Here is an 18,543-nt window from a genome sequence, read left to right on the forward strand (position 1 = left end):
CATTAAATATAAAACAATCATGTCATTTTAGTACGAATGAACTTCTTCTTATCATGCACAGAATGGAAATCTGAACTGGCTTGTAAGGGTTACACGCAATATGAGAAAAAATTCATAAATAAAAAAATAGATCCTGATGGGTTTCGAACCAGGGTCCCTTGCATTAGAAGGCAGAGCACTTACCATCAGACCATAGTAACTTCCATACACTTGCAAGGCAACGATAAAATATAACCTCAAATTGAATTTTTCAAGTGAAAGTTTTATCATAATAATATACTTCTATACATTGCTAATATTCATGATGATCTCCTGCTCAAATTGATAAAAAATGTACATAATATGGAAGAATACATAACCAACTACAATATGTCGAAAACCGGGCGAAAAACGACCAATGATTACGGAGTTATAGTCATATTTGCAAAATTATTGAAACGTAATAAAACAAAAATTGAAATTTTAGTTTTTACGCCAATTTGATGACGTTATGATAAAATTTATTGTCAGATGTGACATGAAATTACATCTACTAGTCCTACTCTATCCAAATATAAAAGAAAATGTGGGGGTCAACGGACTATCTGAAGAGTTATATAGAATTATGTAAAAGCATGTTTTTGCACATTTTTGGCCTATTGTGAACGCGCGCTTGCGCGCGTAATTCAAACTTTGACGGATGCGCATTCCTTTATTACTGGTCGTAGAAGGTCGGTTAAGGTATCAAATTATTGGAAATTTCATAAAGAATGCATTGATGTAAAATTAAGTGCAGTTTTACGTTGCGTAAGGACGTTACGCGCGTAAACGCGCGCGAAAACCTGTGAGCGCGCAAATTCCTGAAATGCTTAGAATGACCTGATTCGTACTCTACTTTGATCAAAAAGTGATTTTGAGCATTTTAAAATTTTGACGCGCGCGTACATGCGCGTCGTGACCTGTAAAATGACCTTTGATGACATGGACAGTTGACCCTTGATCTGAAGTTAATTTGATGTTAATATTGTTAATTTTTGATGATTGATAATGGAGATATTGTTGATAATGTGATTTTACAAAATGGCGCGTAGATGACGTCACGATGACCGTTTGACGGTAAACTTGTTTCGTACACATCGCATGATAACTGTCCACATTTGATAATATTTTGATGAAAATTGATTGAATAGTTTTGATGATTTTGGTGGAACAAGAAAAGGGTGGAAAAAGAAAAATAAACTAGAATTTTAATTCGTCTTACGGACGAATTAGGTGATCTGTCTGTGAATCTCATGATTATGATCTATTTTTTATAATGATCACCATGTCAATGCAGATCAATATGAGCATCATGATATTAAGCGCAGTTTTATTAATGAAAGGACATGTTGAATACTGTTGAAAGACATTATTTGAAAGAAAAGGTTGTAAAAAAAACTTGCTTTTCTAAAAAATGACAATTCAAATTTAGCAAGTGATAACACGAAATAGTGAGCAGTGGTGATGAAAGCAAGAATCTAGAATCCAGTTTTGAAAAATTTAAATCAGTATCCATAGACTAGATTTTTGGTTACCTCATGAACAATCATGACCAAATGACCTTTCATTTCTTACATTACGATAGGTAGATTTCATTGCAAGATATTATGCAAGCATGTCTTACATAGCAGGATGGAGAAATTGCATAGACCAAGTGAATAGAAAGCAAAGCAATGAACACTGATGGAGGTATTTGGAATGCGTTCAGCATGTTCTTATAACAATACTTGGCCAACTGTGAAATACCAGTTGCTAGTACACGCATTGTTGTTTTTATGCGTGTATTGAAACGCACAATTCAAAAGAAAAATCAAGACATCAAGGTTGTTGCTAATATCTCATTAAATATAAAACAATCATGTCACTTTAGTACAAATGAACTTCTTATCATGCGCAGAATGGAACCACAAACTGGCTTATGGGGGTTACACGCAAAATGAGACAAATTTAATAAATGAAAAAAAAAATAGATCCTGATGGGTTTTGATCCAGGGACCGTCGCATTACAAGGCAGATGCACTAACCATTCGACCACAGTAACTGCCATACACTTGCAAGACAACGATGAAATATAACCTCAAATTGAATTTTTCAAATGCAAGTTTTATCATAATGATATACTTTTATACATTGTTAATATTTATGATGATCTCTTGCTTAAAATGATAAGATTGTAAAATAATTTGGAAGAATATAAAACCAGCTACAATATGTAGAAAACCGGGCCCAAAACGACCAATGATTACGGAGTTATAGTCATATTTCCAAAATTATTAAAACGTCATAAAACAAAAATGGAAAATTTTAGTTCTGACGAAAATTTGATGACGTTATGATAAAATTTATTGTCAAATGTGACATGAAATCACATCTACAAGTCCTATTCTATCCGAATATAAAAGAAAATTTGGGGGTCAACGGACTATCTGAAGAGTTATATAGAATTTTGTAAAAGCATGTTTTTGCACATATTTGGCCTATTGTGAACGCGCGCTTGCGCGCGTAATTCAAACTTTGACGGAGGCGCATTCCTTTATTACTGGTCGTAGAAGGTCGGTTAAGGTATCAACTTATTGGGAATTTCATAAAGAATGCATTGATGTAAAATAAAGTGCAGTTGTGTGTTGCGTAAGGACGTTACGCGCGTAAACGCGCGCGAAAACCTGTGAGCGCGCAAATTCCTGAAATGCTTAGAATGACCTGAAACGTACTCTACTTTGATCAAAAAGTGATTTTGAGCATTTTAAAATTTTGACGCGCGCGTACATGCGCGTCGTGACCTGTAAATGACCTTTGATGACATGGACAGTTGACCTTTGATCTGAAGTTAATTTGATGTTAATATTGTTAATTTTTGATGATTGATAATGGAGATATTGTTGATAATGTGATTTTACAAAATGGCGCGTAGATGACGTCACGATGACCATTTGACGTTGAACTTGTTTCGTACACATCGTATGATAACTGTCCATAATTGATAATATTTTGATGAAAATTGATTGAATAGTTTTGATGATTTTGGTGGAACAAGAAAAGGGTGGAAAAAGAAAAATAAATAAAAAGAATAAATAAAGAAATAAATAAAAAAGAAAATTCGTAGAAACACAAGAGGTGATCTGTCAATTGACAGATCACCTAACTAGAATTTTAATTCGTCTTACGGACGAATTAGGTGATCTGTCTGTGAATCTCATGATCACGATCACGATCTATTTTTTTAATCATGATCATCATTTCAATGCAGATCAATATGAATATCATCACAATAAACGTAGTTTTATCAATGAAAGGACCTGTTAAATACTGTTGAAAGACATTAAAATAAAAGGTTGTATAAATCTTGTTTTTCTAAAGAATGTCAATTCCAATTTAGCAAGTAATAACACGAAATAGTGAGCATAGTGTTGACGAAAGCAAGATTCTAGAATCCAGTTTTGAAAAAAAATTAAACCAGTATACATTGACCAGTATTTAGTTGCCTCATGAGCAGTAATGACTAAATGACATTTAATTTCTTACATTACGATATGTAGATTTCATTGCAAGATATTATACAAGCATGCCTTACAGAGCAGGTTGGAGCAATTGCATAGACCAGGTGAATAGAATAGCAAAGCAATGAACACTGACGGAGGCATTTGTTGCATTTCTTTCTGGAATGCAGCGTTAGCCGTGTTCTTATAACAATACATAGCCAACTCTGAAACACCAGTTGCTAGTACACGCATTGTTGTTTTTTGCATGTATTGAATCGCACAATCTAAAAGAATAATCAAGACATCAAGGTTATTACTAATATTTCATTAAATATAAAACAATCATGTCACTTTAGTACCAATGAACTTTTTCTTATCATTTGCAGAATGAACCCCAAACTGGCTTATAGGGTTTACACGCAAAATGAGACAAAATTTAATTTAAAAAAAATAATAGATGCTGATGGGTTTCGATCCAGGGACCCTCGCATTACAAGGCAGATGCACTAACCATCAGACCATAGTAACTGCCATACACTTGCAAGGCAACGATAAAATATAACCTCAAATTGAATTTTTAAGGTGAAACTTTTATCATAAATTATACTTCTATACATTGTTAATATTTATGATGATCTCCTGCTCAAAATGATAGAAATGTAACATAATTTGGAAGAATATATAATTAACTACAATATGTCGAAAACCGGGCCAAAAACGACCAATGATTACGGAGTTATAGTCATATTTCCAAAATTATTAAAACGTCAAAAAACAAAATTGGAAAATTTTAGTTCTGACGAAAATTTGATGACGTTATGATAAAATTTATTGTCAAATGTGACATGAAATCACATCTACAAGTCCTATTCTATCCGAATATAAAAGAAAATTTGGGGGTCAACGGACTATCTGAAGAGTTATATAGAATTTTGTAAAAGCATGTTTTTGCACATTTTTGGCCTATTGTGAACGCGCGCTTGCGCGCGTAATTCAAACTTTGACGGAGGCGCATTCCTTTATTACTGGTCGTAGAAGGTCGGTTAAGGTATCAAATTATTGGGAATTTTATAAAGAATGCATAGATGTAAAATAAAGTGCAGTTGTGCATTGCGTAAGGATGTTACGCGCGTAAACGCGCGCGAAAACCTGTGAGCGCGCAAATTCCTGAAATGCTTAGAATGACCTGAAACGTACTCTACTTTGATCAAAAAGTGATTTTGAGCATTTTAAAATTTTGACGCGCGCGTACATGCGCGTCGTGACCTGTAAATGACCTTTGATGACATGGACAGTTGACCCTTGATCTGAAGTTAATTTGCTGTTAATATTGTTAATTTTTGATGATTGATAATGGAGATATTGTTGATAATGTGATTTTACAAAATGGCGCGTAGATGACGTCACGATGACCATTTGACGTTGAACTTGTTTCGTACACATCGTATGATAACTGTCCATAATTGATAATATTTTGATGAAAATTGATTGAATAGTTTTGATGATTTTGGTGGAACAAGAAAAGGGTGGAAAAAGAAAAATAAATAAAAAGAATAAATAAATAAAGAAATAAATAAAAAAGAAAATTCGTAGAAACACAAGAGGTGATCTGTCAATTGACAGATCACCTAACTAGAATTTTAATTCGTCTTACGGACGAATTAGGTGATCTGTCTGTGAATCTCATGATCACGATCACGATCTATTTTTTTAATCATGATCATCATTTCAATGCAGATCAATATGAATATCATCACAATAAACGTAGTTTTATCAATGAAAGGACCTGTTAAATACTGTTGAAAAACATTAAAATAAAAGGTTTTATAAATCTTGTTTTTCTAAAGAATGTCAATTCCAATTTAGCAAGTAATAACACGAAATAGTGAGCATAGTGTTGACGAAAGCAAGATTCTAGAATCCAGTTTTGAAAAAAAAAATTAAACCAGTATGCATTGACCAGTATTTAGTTGCCTCATGAGCAGTAATGACTAAATGACATTTAATTTCTTACATGACGATATGTAGATTTCATTGCAAGATATTATACAAGCATGCCTTACATAGCAGGTTGGAGCAATTGCATAGACCAGGTGAATAGAATAGCAAAGCAATGAACACTGACGGAGGCATTTGTTGCATTTCTTTCTGGAGTGCAGCGTTAGCCGTGTTCTTATAACAATACATAGCCAACTCTGAAACACCAGTTGCTAGTACACGCATTGTTGATTTTTTGCATGTATTGAATCGCACAATCTAAAAGAATAATCAAGACATGAAGGTTGTTACTAATATCTCATTAAATATAAAACAATCATGTCACTTTAGTACCAATGAACTTTTTCTTATCATTTGCAGAATGAACCCCAAACTGGCTTATAGGGGTTACACGCAAAATGAGACAAAATTTAATTAAAAAAAATAATAGATGCTGATGGGTTTCGATCCAGGGACCCTCGCATTACAAGGCAGATGCACTAACCATCAGACCATAGTAACTGCCATACACTTGCAAGGCAACGATAAAATATAACCTCAAATTGTATTTTTAAGGTGAAAGTTTTATCATAAATTATACTTCTATACATTGTTAATATTTATGATGATCTCCTGCTCAAAATGATAAAAATGTAACATAATTTGGAAGAATATATAACCAACTACAATATGTCGAAAACCGGGCCAAAAACGACCAATGATTACGGAGTTATAGTCATATTTCCAAAATTATTAAAACGTCATAAAACAAAAATGGAAAATTTTAGTTCTGACGAAAATTTGATGACGTTATGATAAAATTTATTGTCACATGTAACATGAAATCACATCTACAAGTCCTATTCTATCCGAATATAAAAGAAAATTTGGGGGGTCAACGGACTATCTGAAGAGCTATATAGAATTTTGTAAAAGCATGTTTTTGCACATTTTTGGCCTATTGTGAACGCGCGCTTGCGCGCGTAATTCAAACTTTGACGGAAGCGCATTCCTTTATTACTGCTCGTAGAAGGTCGGTTAAGGTATCAAATTATTGAGAATTTCATAAAAAATGCATTGATGTAAAATAAAGTGCAGTTGTGCGTTGCGTAAGGACGTTACGCGCGTAAACGCGCGCGAAAACCTGTGAGCGCGCAAATTCCTGAAATGCTTAGAATGACCTGATTCGTACTCTACTTTGATCAAAAAGTGATTTTGAGCATTTTAAAATTTTGACGCGCGCGTACATGCGTGTCGTGACCTGTACATGACCTTTGATGACATGGACAGTTGACCCTTGATCTGAAGTTAATTTGATGTTAATATTGTTAATTTTTGATGATTGATAATGGAGAAATTGTTGATAATGTGATTTTACAAAATGGCGCGTAGATGACGTCACGATGACCATTTGACGTTGAACTTGTTTCGTACACATTGTATGATAACTGTCCATAATTGATAATATTTTGATGAAAATTGATTGAATAGTTTTGATGATTTTGGTGGAACAAGAAAAGGGTGGAAAAAGAAAAATAAATAAAAAGAATAAAGAAATAAATAAAAAAGAAAATTCGTAGAAACACAAGAGGTGATCTGTCAATAATTGACAGATCACCTAATAAAAAGAATAAAGAAACTAGAATTTTAATTCGTCTTACGGACGAATTAGGTGATCTGTCTGTGAATCTCATGATCACGATCACGATATATTTTTTTTAATCATGATCATCATTTCAATGCAGATCAAAAAAATTTAAACCAGTATACATTGACCAGTATTTAGTTGCCTCATGAGCAGTAATGACTAAATGACATTTAATTTCTTACATTACGATATGTAGATTTCATTGCAAGATATTATACAAGCATGCCTTACAGAGCAGGTTGGAGCAATTGCATAGACCAGGTGAATAGAATAGCAAAGCAATGAACACTGACGGAGGCATTTGTTGCATTTCTTTCTGGAATGCAGCGTTAGCCGTGTTCTTATAACAATACATAGCCAACTCTGAAACACCAGTTGCTAGTACACGCATTGTTGTTTTTTGCATGTATTGAATCGCACAATCTAAAAGAATAATCAAGACATCAAGGTTATTACTAATATTTCATTAAATATAAAACAATCATGTCACTTTAGTACCAATGAACTTTTTCTTATCATTTGCAGAATGAACCCCAAACTGGCTTATAGGGGTTACACGCAAAATGAGACAAAATTTAATAAAAAAAATAATAGGTGCTGATGGGTTTCGATCCAGGGACCCTCGCATTACAAGGCAGATGCACTAACCATCAGACCATAGTAACTGCCATACACTTGCAAGGCAACGATAAAATATAACCTCAAATTGTATTTTCAAGGTGAAAGTTTTATCATAAATTATACTTCTATACATTGTTAATATTTATGATGATCTCCTGCTCAAAATGATAGAAATGTAACATAATTTGGAAGAATATATAACCAACTACAATATGTCGAAAACCGGGCCAAAAACGACCAATGATTACGGAGTTATAGTCATATTTCCAAAATTATTAAAACGTCATAAAACAAAAATGGAAAATTTTAGTTCTGACGAAAATTTGATGACGTTATGATAAAATTTATTGTCACATGTAACATGAAATCACATCTACAAGTCCTATTCTATCCGAATATAAAAGAAAATTTGGGGGTCAACGGACTATCTGAAGAGTTATATAGAATTTTGTAAAAGCATGTTTTTGCACATTTTTGGCCTATTGTGAACGCGCGCTTGCGCGCGTAATTCAAACTTTGTCGGAGGCGCATTCCTTTATTACTGGTCGTAGAAGGTCGGTTAAGGTATCAAATTATTGAGAATTTCATAAAGAATGCATTGATGTAAAATAAAGTGCAGTTGTGCGTTGCGTAAGGACGTTACGCGCGTAAACGCGCGCGAAAACCTGTGAGCGCGCAAATTCCTGAAATGCTTAGAATGACCTGATTCGTACTCTGCTTTGATCAAAAAGTGATTTTGAGCATTTTAAAATTTTGACGCGCGCGTACATGCGCGTCGTGACCTGTACATGACCTTTCATGACATGGACAGTTGACCCTTGATCTGAAGTTAATTTGATGTTAATAATGTTCATTTTTGATGATTGATAATGGAGATATTGTTGATAATGTGATTTTACAAAATGGCGCGTAGATGACGTCACGATGACCATTTGACGTTGAACTTGTTTCGTACACATCGTATGATAACTGTCCATAATTGATAACATTTTGATGAAAATTGATTGATTAGTTTTGATGATTTTGGTGGAACAAGAAAAGGGTGGAAAAAGAAAAATAAACTAGAATTTTAATTCGTCTTACGGACGAATTAGGTGATCTGTCTGTAAATTTCATGATTATGATCTATTTTTTTATAATGATCACCATGTCAATGCAGATCAATATGAGCATCATCATATAAAGAGCAGTTTTATTAATGAAAGGACATGTTTAATACTTTTGAAATACATTATTAGGTGATCTGTCAATTATTGACAGATCACCTCTTGTGTTTCTACGAATTTTCTTTTTTATTTATTTCTTTATTCTTTTTATTAGGTGATCTGTCAATTATTGACAGATCACCTCTTGTGTTTCTACGAATTTTCTTTTTTATTTATTTCTTTATTCTTTTTATTAGGTGATCTGTCAAATTTGACAGATCACCTCTTATGTTTCTACGAATTTTCTTTTTTATTTATTAGGTGATCTGTCAATTGACAGATCACCTCTTGTGTTTCTACGAATTTTCTTTTTTATTTATTTCTTTATTTATTTATTCTTTTTATTTATTTTTCTTTTTCCACCCTTTTCTTGTTCCACCAAAATCATCAAAACTATTCAATCAATTTTCATCAAAATATTATCAATTATGGACAGTTATCATACGATGTGTACGAAACAAGTTCAACGTCAAATGGTCATCGTGACGTCATCTACGCGCCATTTTGTAAAATCACATTATCAACAATATCTCCATTATCAATCATCAAAAATTAACAATATTAACATCAAATTAACTTCAGATCAAGGGTCAACTGTCCATGTCATCAAAGGTCATTTACAGGTCACGACGCGCATGTACGCGCGCGTCAAAATTTTAAAATGCTCAAAATCACTTTTTGATCAAAGTAGAGTACGTTTCAGGTCATTCTAAGCATTTCAGGAATTTGCGCGCTCACAGGTTTTCGCGCGCGCTTACGCGCGTAACATCCTTACGCAACGCACAACTGCACTTTATTTTACATCTATGCATTCTTTATAAAATCCCAATAATCTGATACCTTAACCGACCTTCTACGACCAGTAATAAAGGAATGCGCCTCCGTCAAAGTTTGAATTACGCGCGCAAGCGCGCGTTCACAATAGGCCAAAAATGTGCAAAAACATGCTTTTACAAAATTCTATATAACTCTTCAGATAGTCCGTTGACCCCCAAATTTTCTTTTATATTCGGATAGAATAGGACTTGTAGATGTGATTTCATGTCACATTTGACAATAAATTTTATCATAACGTCATCAAATTTTCGTCAGAACTAAAATTTTCCAATTTTGTTTTTTGACGTTTTAATAATTTTGGAAATATGACTATAACTCCGTAATCATTGGTCGTTTTTGGCCCGGTTTTCGACATATTGTAGTTAATTATATATTCTTCCAAATTATGTTACATTTCTATCATTTTGAGCAGGAGATCATCATAAATATTAACAATGTATAGAAGTATAATTTATGATAAAAGTTTCACCTTAAAAATTCAATTTGAGGTTATATTTTATCGTTGCCTTGCAAGTGTATGGCAGTTACTATGGTCTGATGGTTAGTGCATCTGCCTTGTAATGCGAGGGTCCCTGGATCGAACCCATCAGCATCTATTATTTTTTTTTAATTAAATTTTGTCTCATTTTGCGTGTAAACCCTATAAGCCAGTTTGGGGTTCATTCTGCAAATGATAAGAAAAAGTTCATTGGTACTAAAGTGACATGATTGTTTTATATTTAATGAAATATTAGTAATAACCTTGATGTCTTGATTATTCTTTTAGATTGTGCGATTCAATACATGCAAAAAACAACAATGCGTGTACTAGCAACTGGTGTTTCAGAGTTGGCTATGTATTGTTATAAGAACACGGCTAACGCTGCATTCCAGAAAGAAATGCAACAAATGCCTCCGTCAGTGTTCATTGCTTTGCTATTCTATTCACCTGGTCTATGCAATTGCTCCAACCTGCTCTGTAAGGCATGCTTGTATAATATCTTGCAATGAAATCTACATATCGTAATGTAAGAAATTAAATGTCATTTAGTCATTACTGCTCATGAGGCAACTAAATACTGGTCAATGTATACTGGTTTAATTTTTTTTCAAAACTGGATTCTAGAATCTTGCTTTCGTCAACACTATGCTCACTATTTCGTGTTATTACTTGCTAAATTGGAATTGACATTCTTTAGAAAAACAAGATTTATACAACCTTTTATTTTAATGTCTTTCAACAGTATTTAACAGGTCCTTTCATTGATAAAACTACGTTTATTGTGATGATATTCATATTGATCTGCATTGAAATGATGATCATGATTAAAAAAAATAGATCGTGATCGTGATCATGAGATTCACAGACAGATCACCTAATTCGTCCGTAAGACGAATTAAAATTCTAGTTTCTTTATTCTTTTTATTTATTTTTCTTTTTCCACCCTTTTCTTGTTCCACCAAAATCATCAAAACTAATCAATCAATTTTCATCAAAATGTTATCAATTATGGACAGTTATCATACGATGTGTACGAAACAAGTTCAACGTCAAATGGTCATCGTGACGTCATCTACGCGCCATTTTGTAAAATCACATTATCAACAATATCTCCATTATCAATCATCAAAAATTAACAATATTAACATCAAATTAACTTCAGATCAAGGGTCAACTGTCCATGTCATCAAAGGTCATTTACAGGTCACGACGCGCATGTACGCGCGCGTCAAAATTTTAAAATGCTCAAAATCACTTTTTGATCAAAGTAGAGTACGTTTCAGGTCATTCTAAGCATTTCAGGAATTTGCGCGCTCACAGGTTTTCGCGCGCGTTTACGCGCGTAACGTCCTTACGCAACGCACAACTGCACTTTATTTTACATCAATGCATTCTTTATAAAATTTCCAATAAGTTGATACCTTAACCGACCTTCTACGACCAGTAATAAAGGAATGCGCCTCCGTCAAAGTTTGAATTACGCGCGCAAGCGCGCGTTCACAATAGGCCAAAAATGTGCAAAAACATGCTTTTACAAAATTCTATATAACTCTTCAGATAGTCCGTTGACCCCCAAATTTTCTTTTATATTCGGATAGAATAGGACTTGTACATGTGATTTCATGTCACATTTGACAATAAATTTTATCATAACGTCATCAAATTTTCGTCAGAACTAAAATTTTCCAATTTTGTTTTTTGACGTTTTAATAATTTTGGAAATATGACTATAACTCCGTAATCATTGGTCGTTTTTGGCCCGGTTTTCTACATATTGTAGCTGGTTTTACATTCTTCCAAATTATTTTACAATCTTATCATTTTAAGCAAAACATCATCATAAATATTAAGAATGTATAAAAGTATATCATTATGATAAAACTTGCACTTGAAAAATTCAATTTGAGGTTATATTTCATCGTTGCCTTGAAAGTGTATGGCAGTTACTGTGGTCGAATGGTTAGTGCATCTGCCTTGCAATGCGAGGGTCCCTGGATCGAAACCCATCAGGATCTATTTTTTTTTTTCATTATTAAATTTTGTCTCATTTTGCGTGTAACCCCCATAAGCCAGTTTGTGGTTCCATTCTGCGCATGATAAGAAGTTCATTCGTACTAAAGTGACATGATTGTTTTATATTTAATGAGATATTAGCAACAACCTTGATGTCTTGATTTTTCTTTTGAATTGTGCGTTTCAATACACGCATAAAAACAACAATGCGTGTACTAGCAACTGGTATTTCAGAGTTGGCCAAGTATTGTTATAAGAACATGCTGAACGCATTCCAAATACCTCCATCAGTGTTCATTGCTTTGCTTTCTATTCACTTGGTCTATGCAATTTCTCCATCCTGCTATGTAGGACATGCTTGCATAATATCTTGCAATGAAATCTACCTATCGTAATGTAAGAAATGAAAGGTCATTTGGTCATGATTGTTCATGAGGTAACCAAAAATCTAGTCTATGGATACTGATTTAAATTTTTCAAAACTGGATTCTTGCTTTCATCACCACTGCTCACTATTTCGTGTTATCACTTGCTAAATTTGAATTGTCATTCTTTAGAAAAGCAAGTTTTTTTTACAACCTTTTCTTTCAAATAATGTCTTTCAACAGTATTCAACATGTCCTTTCATTAATAAAACTGCGCTTAATATCATGATGCTCATATTGATCTGCATTGACATGGTGATCATTATATAAAAATAGATCATTATCATGAGGTTGACAGACAGATCACCTAATTCGTCCGTAAGACGAATTAAAATTCTAGTTTATTTTTCTTTTTCCACCCTTTTCTTGTTCCACCAAAATCATCAAAACTAATCAATCAATTTTCATCAAAATGTTATCAATTATGGACAGTTATCATACGATGTGTACGAAACAAGTTCAACGTCAAATGGTCATCGTGACGTCATCTACGCGCCATTTTGTAAAATCACATTATCAACAATATCTCCATTATCAATCATCAAAAATTAACAATATTAACATCAAATTAACTTCAGATCAAGGGTCAACTGTCCATGTCATGAAAGGTCATGTACAGGTCACGACGCGCATGTACGCGCGCGTCAAAATTTTAAAATGCTCAAAATCACTTTTTGATCAAAGCAGAGTACGAATCAGGTCATTCTAAGCATTTCAGGAATTTGCGCGCTCACAGGTTTTCGCGCGCGTTTACGCGCGTAACGTCCTTACGCAACGCACAACTGCACTTTATTTTACATCAATGCATTCTTTATGAAATTCCCAATAATTTGATACCTTAACCGACCTTCTACGACCAGTAATAAAGGAATGCGCCTCCGTCAAAGTTTGAATTACGCGCGCAAGCGCGCGTTCACAATAGGCCAAAAATGTGCAAAAACATGCTTTTACAAAATTCTATATAACTCTTCAGATAGTCCGTTGACCCCCAAATTTTCTTTTATATTCGGATAGAATAGGACTTGTAGATGTGATTTCATGTCACATTTGACAATAAATTTTATCATAACGTCATCAAATTTGCGTCAGAACTAAAATTTTCCATTTTTGTTTTATGACGTTTTAATAATTTTGGAAATATGACTATAACTCCGTAATCATTGGTCGTTTTGGCCTGGTTTTCTACATATTGTAGCTTGTTTTATATTCTTCCAAATTATTTTTTACAATCTTATCCTTTTAAGCAAGAGATCATCATAAATATTAACAATGTATAAAAGTATATCATTATGATAAAACTTGCACTTGAAAAATTCAATTTGAGGTTATATTTCATCGTTGCCTAGAAAGTGTATGGCAGTTACTGTGGTCGAATGGTTAGTGCATCTGCCTTGCAATGCGAGGGTCCCTGGATCGAAACCCATCAGGATCTATTTTTTTTTATTTATTAAGTTTTGTCTTATTTTGCGTGTAACCCCCATAAGCCATTTTGTGTTTCATTCTGCGCATGATAAGAAGTTCATTTGTACTAAAGTGACATGATTGTTTTATATTTAATGAGATATTAGCAACAACCTTGATGTCTTGATTTTTCTTTTGAATTGTGCGTTTCAATACACGCATAAAAACAACAATGCGTGTACTAGCAACTGGTATTTCAGAGTTGGCCAAGTATTGTTATAAGAACATGCTGAACGCATTCCAAATACCTCCATCAGTGTTCATTGCTTTGCTTTCTATTCACTTGGTCTATGCAATTTCTCCATCCTGCTATGTAAGACATGCTTGCATAATATCTTGCAATGAAATCTACCTATCGTAATGTAAGAAATGAAAGGTCATTTGGTCATGATTGTTCATGAGGTAACCAAAAATCTAGTCTGTGGATACTGATTTAAATTTTTCAAAACTGGATTCTTGCTTTTATCACCACTGCTCACTATTTCCTGTTATCACTTGCTAAATTTGAATTGTCATTCTTTAGAAAAGAAGTTTTTTTTACAACCTTTTCTTTCAAATAATGTCTTTCAAAAGTATTAAACATGTCCTTTCATTAATAAAACTGCTCTTAATATCATGATGCTCATATTGATCTGCATTGACATGGTGATCATTATAAAAAAATAGATCATAATCATGAGATTCACAGACAGATCACCTAATTCGTCCGTAAGACGAATTAAAATTCTAGTTTATTTTTCTTTTTCCACCCTTTTCTTGTTCCACCAAAATCATCAAAACTATTCAATCAATTTTCATCAAAATATTATCAATTATGGACAGTTATCATACAATGTGTACGAAACAAGTTCAACGTCAAATGGTCATCGTGACGTCATCTACGCGCCATTTTGTAAAATCACATTATCAACAATATCTCCATTATCAATCATCAAAAATTAACAATATTAACATGAAATTAACTTCAGATCAAGGGTCAACTGTCCATGTCATCAAAGGTCATTTACAGGTCACGACGCGCATGTACGCGCGCGTCAAAATTTTAAAATGCTCAAAATCACTTTTTGATCAAAGTAGAGTACGTTTCAGGTCATTCTAAGCATTTCAGGAATTTGCGCGCTCACAGGTTTTCGCGCGCGTTTACGCGCGTAACGTCCTTACGCAACGCACAACTGCACTTTATTTTACATCAATGCATTCTTTATGAAATTCCCAATAAGTTGATACCTTAACCGACCTTCTACGACCAGTAATAAAGGAATGCGCTTCCGTCAAAGTTTGAATTACGCGCGCAAGCGCGCGTTCACAATAGGCCAAATATGTGCAAAAACATGCTTTTACAAAATTCTATATAACTCTTCAGATAGTCCGTTGACCCCCAAATTTTCTTTTATATTCGGATAGAATAGGACTTGTAAGTGTGATTTCATGTCACATTTGACAATAAATTTTATCATAACGTCATCAAATTTTCGTCAGAACTAAAATTTTCCATATTTGTTTTATGACGTTTTGATAATTTTGGAAATATGATTATAACTCCGTAATAATTGGTCGTTTTGGGCCCGGTTTTCTACATATTGTAGCTGGTATTATATTCTTCCAAATTATTTTACAATCTTATCATTTTAAGCAAGAGATCATCATAAATATTAACAATGTATAAAAGTATATCATTATGATAAAACTTGCACTTGAAAAATTCAATTTGAGGTTATATTTCATAGTTGCCTAGAAAGTGTATGGCAGTTACTGTGGTCGAATGGTTAGTGCATCTGCCTTGTAATGCAAGGGTCCCTGGATCAAAACCCATCAGGATCTATTTTTTTTTTCATTTATTAAATTTTGTCTCATTTTGCGTGTAACCCCCATAAGCCAGTTTGTGGTTCCATTCTGCGCATAATAAGTTCATTTGTACTAAAGTGACATGATTGTTTTATATTTAATGAGATATTAGCAACAACCTTGATGTCTTGATTTTTCTTTTGAATTGTGCGTTTCAATACACGCATACAAACAACAATGCGTGTACTAGCAACTGGTATTTCAGAGTTGGCCAAGTATTGTTATAAGAACATGCTGAACGCATTCCAAATACCTCCATCAGTGTTCATTGCTTTGCTTTCTATTCACTTGGTCTATGCAATTTCTCCATCCTGCTATGTAAGACATGCTTGCATAACATCTTGCAATGAAATCTACATATCGTCATGTAAGAAAGTAAATGTCATTTGGTCATAACTGCTCATGAGGTAAGTAAATACTGGTCTATGCATAGGCCTACTGATTTAAATTTTCAAAACTGGATTCTAGATTTTTGCTTTCGTCAACACTGTGCTCACTATTTCGTGTTATCACTTGCGAAATTGGAATTGACTATTTTTTATAAAAACAAGATCTTTACCTTCTCTTTCACTGTCTTTCAACAGTATTCAACATGTCCTTTCATTAATAAAACTACGCTTATTATCATCATGGTTAATTGTATTGATCTGCATTAACATGGTGATCATAATTCAAAGAATAAGATCGTGATCATGAGATTCAGAGACAGATCACCTAATTCGTCCTAAAGACGAATTAAAGTTCTAGTTTCAAAGAAAAGTTTGTAAAAAAAACTTCTTTTCTAAAGAATGACAATTCAAATTTAGCAAGTGATAACACGAAATAGTGAGCAGTGGTGATGAAAGCAAGAATCTAGAATCCAGTTTTGAAAAATTTAAATCAGTATCCATAGACTAGATTTTTGGTTACCTCATGAACAATCATGACCAAATGACCTTTTATTTCTTACATTACGATAGGTAGATTTCATTGCAAGATATTATGCAAGCATGTCTTACATAGCAGGATGGAGAAATTGCATAGACCAAGTGAATAGAAAGCAAAGCAATGAACACTGATGGAGGTATTTGGAATGCGTTCAGCATGTTTTTATAACAATACTTGGCCAACTCTGAAATACCAGTTGCTAGTACACGTATTGTTGTTTTTATGCGTGTATTAAAACGCACAATTCAAAAGAAAAATCAAGACATCAAGGTTGTTGCTAATATCTCATTAAATATAAAACAGTCATGTCACTTTAGTACGAATGAACTTCTTATCATGCGCAGAATGGAACCCCAAACTGGCTTATGGGGGTTACACGCAAAATAAGACAAAACTTAATAAATAAAAAAATAGATCCTGATGGGTTTCGATCCAGGGACCCTCGCATTACAAGGCAGATGCACTAACCATTCGACCACAGTAACTGCCATGCGCTTTCAAGGCAACGATGAAATATAACCTCAAATTGAATTTTTCAAGTGCAAGTTTTATCATAATGATATACTTTTATACATTGTTAATATTTATGATGATCTCTTGCTTAAAATGATAAGATTGTAAAATAATTTGGAAGAATATAAAACCAGCTACAATATGTAGAAAACCAGGCTTAAAAACGACCAATGATTACGGAGTTATAGTCATATTTCCAAAATTAATAAAACGTCATAAAACAAAAATGGAAAATTTTAGTTCTGACGCAAATTTGATGACGTTATGATAAAATTTATTGTCAAATGTGACATGAAATCACATCTACAAGTCCTATTCTATCCGAATATAAAAGAAAATTTGGGGGTCAACGGACTATCTGAAGAGTTATATAGAATTTTGTAAAAGCATGTTTTTGCACATTTTTGGCCTATTGTGAACGCGCGCTTGCGCGCGTAATTTAAACTTTGACGGAGGCGCATTCCTTTATTACTGGTCGTAGAAGGTCGGTTAAGGTATCAACTTATTGGAAATTTCATAAAGAATGCATTGATGTAAAATAAAGTGCAGTTGTGTGTTGCGTAAAGACGTTACGCGCGTAAACGCGCGCGAAAACCTGTGAGCGCGCAAATTTCTGAAATGCTTAGAATGACCTGAAACGTACTCTACTTTGATCAAAAAGTGATTTTGAGCATTTTAAAATTTTGACGCGCGCGTACATGCGCGTCGTGACCTGTACATGACCTTTGATGACATGGACAGTTGACCCTTGATCTGAAGTTAATTTGATGTTAATATTGTTAATTTTTGATGATTGATAATGGAGATATTGTTGATAATGTGATTTTACAAAATGGCGCGTAGATGACGTCACGATGACCATTTGACGTTGAACTTGTTTCGTACACATCGTATGATAACTGTCCATAATTGATAATATTTTGATGAAAATTGATTGAATAGTTTTGATGATTTTGGTGGAACAAGAAAAGGGTGGAAAAAGAAAAATAAATAAAAAGAATAAATAAACTAGAATTTTAATTCGTCTTACGGACGAATTAGGTGATCTGTCTGTGAATCTCATGATCACGATCACGATCTATTTTTTTAATCA

At 33.5% G+C, this 18,543-nt stretch overlaps 1 long non-coding RNA gene across 1 annotated transcript; it reads left to right on the forward strand.

Moving 5' to 3' along the window:
- Positions 1-1,010: 1,010 nt before the first annotated feature.
- LOC121420359 lies at positions 1,011-17,637 on the forward strand. The gene is made up of 2 exons (XR_005970747.1): positions 1,011-1,403; positions 16,771-17,637. It is a non-coding gene; the product is annotated as an uncharacterized LOC121420359 (long non-coding RNA).
- Positions 17,638-18,543: the final 906 nt, after the last annotated feature.

The sequence above is a fragment of the Lytechinus variegatus genome, chromosome 8 (assembly GCF_018143015.1).
Source record: "Lytechinus variegatus isolate NC3 chromosome 8, Lvar_3.0, whole genome shotgun sequence".
Classification (NCBI taxonomy): domain Eukaryota; kingdom Metazoa; phylum Echinodermata; class Echinoidea; order Temnopleuroida; family Toxopneustidae; genus Lytechinus; species Lytechinus variegatus.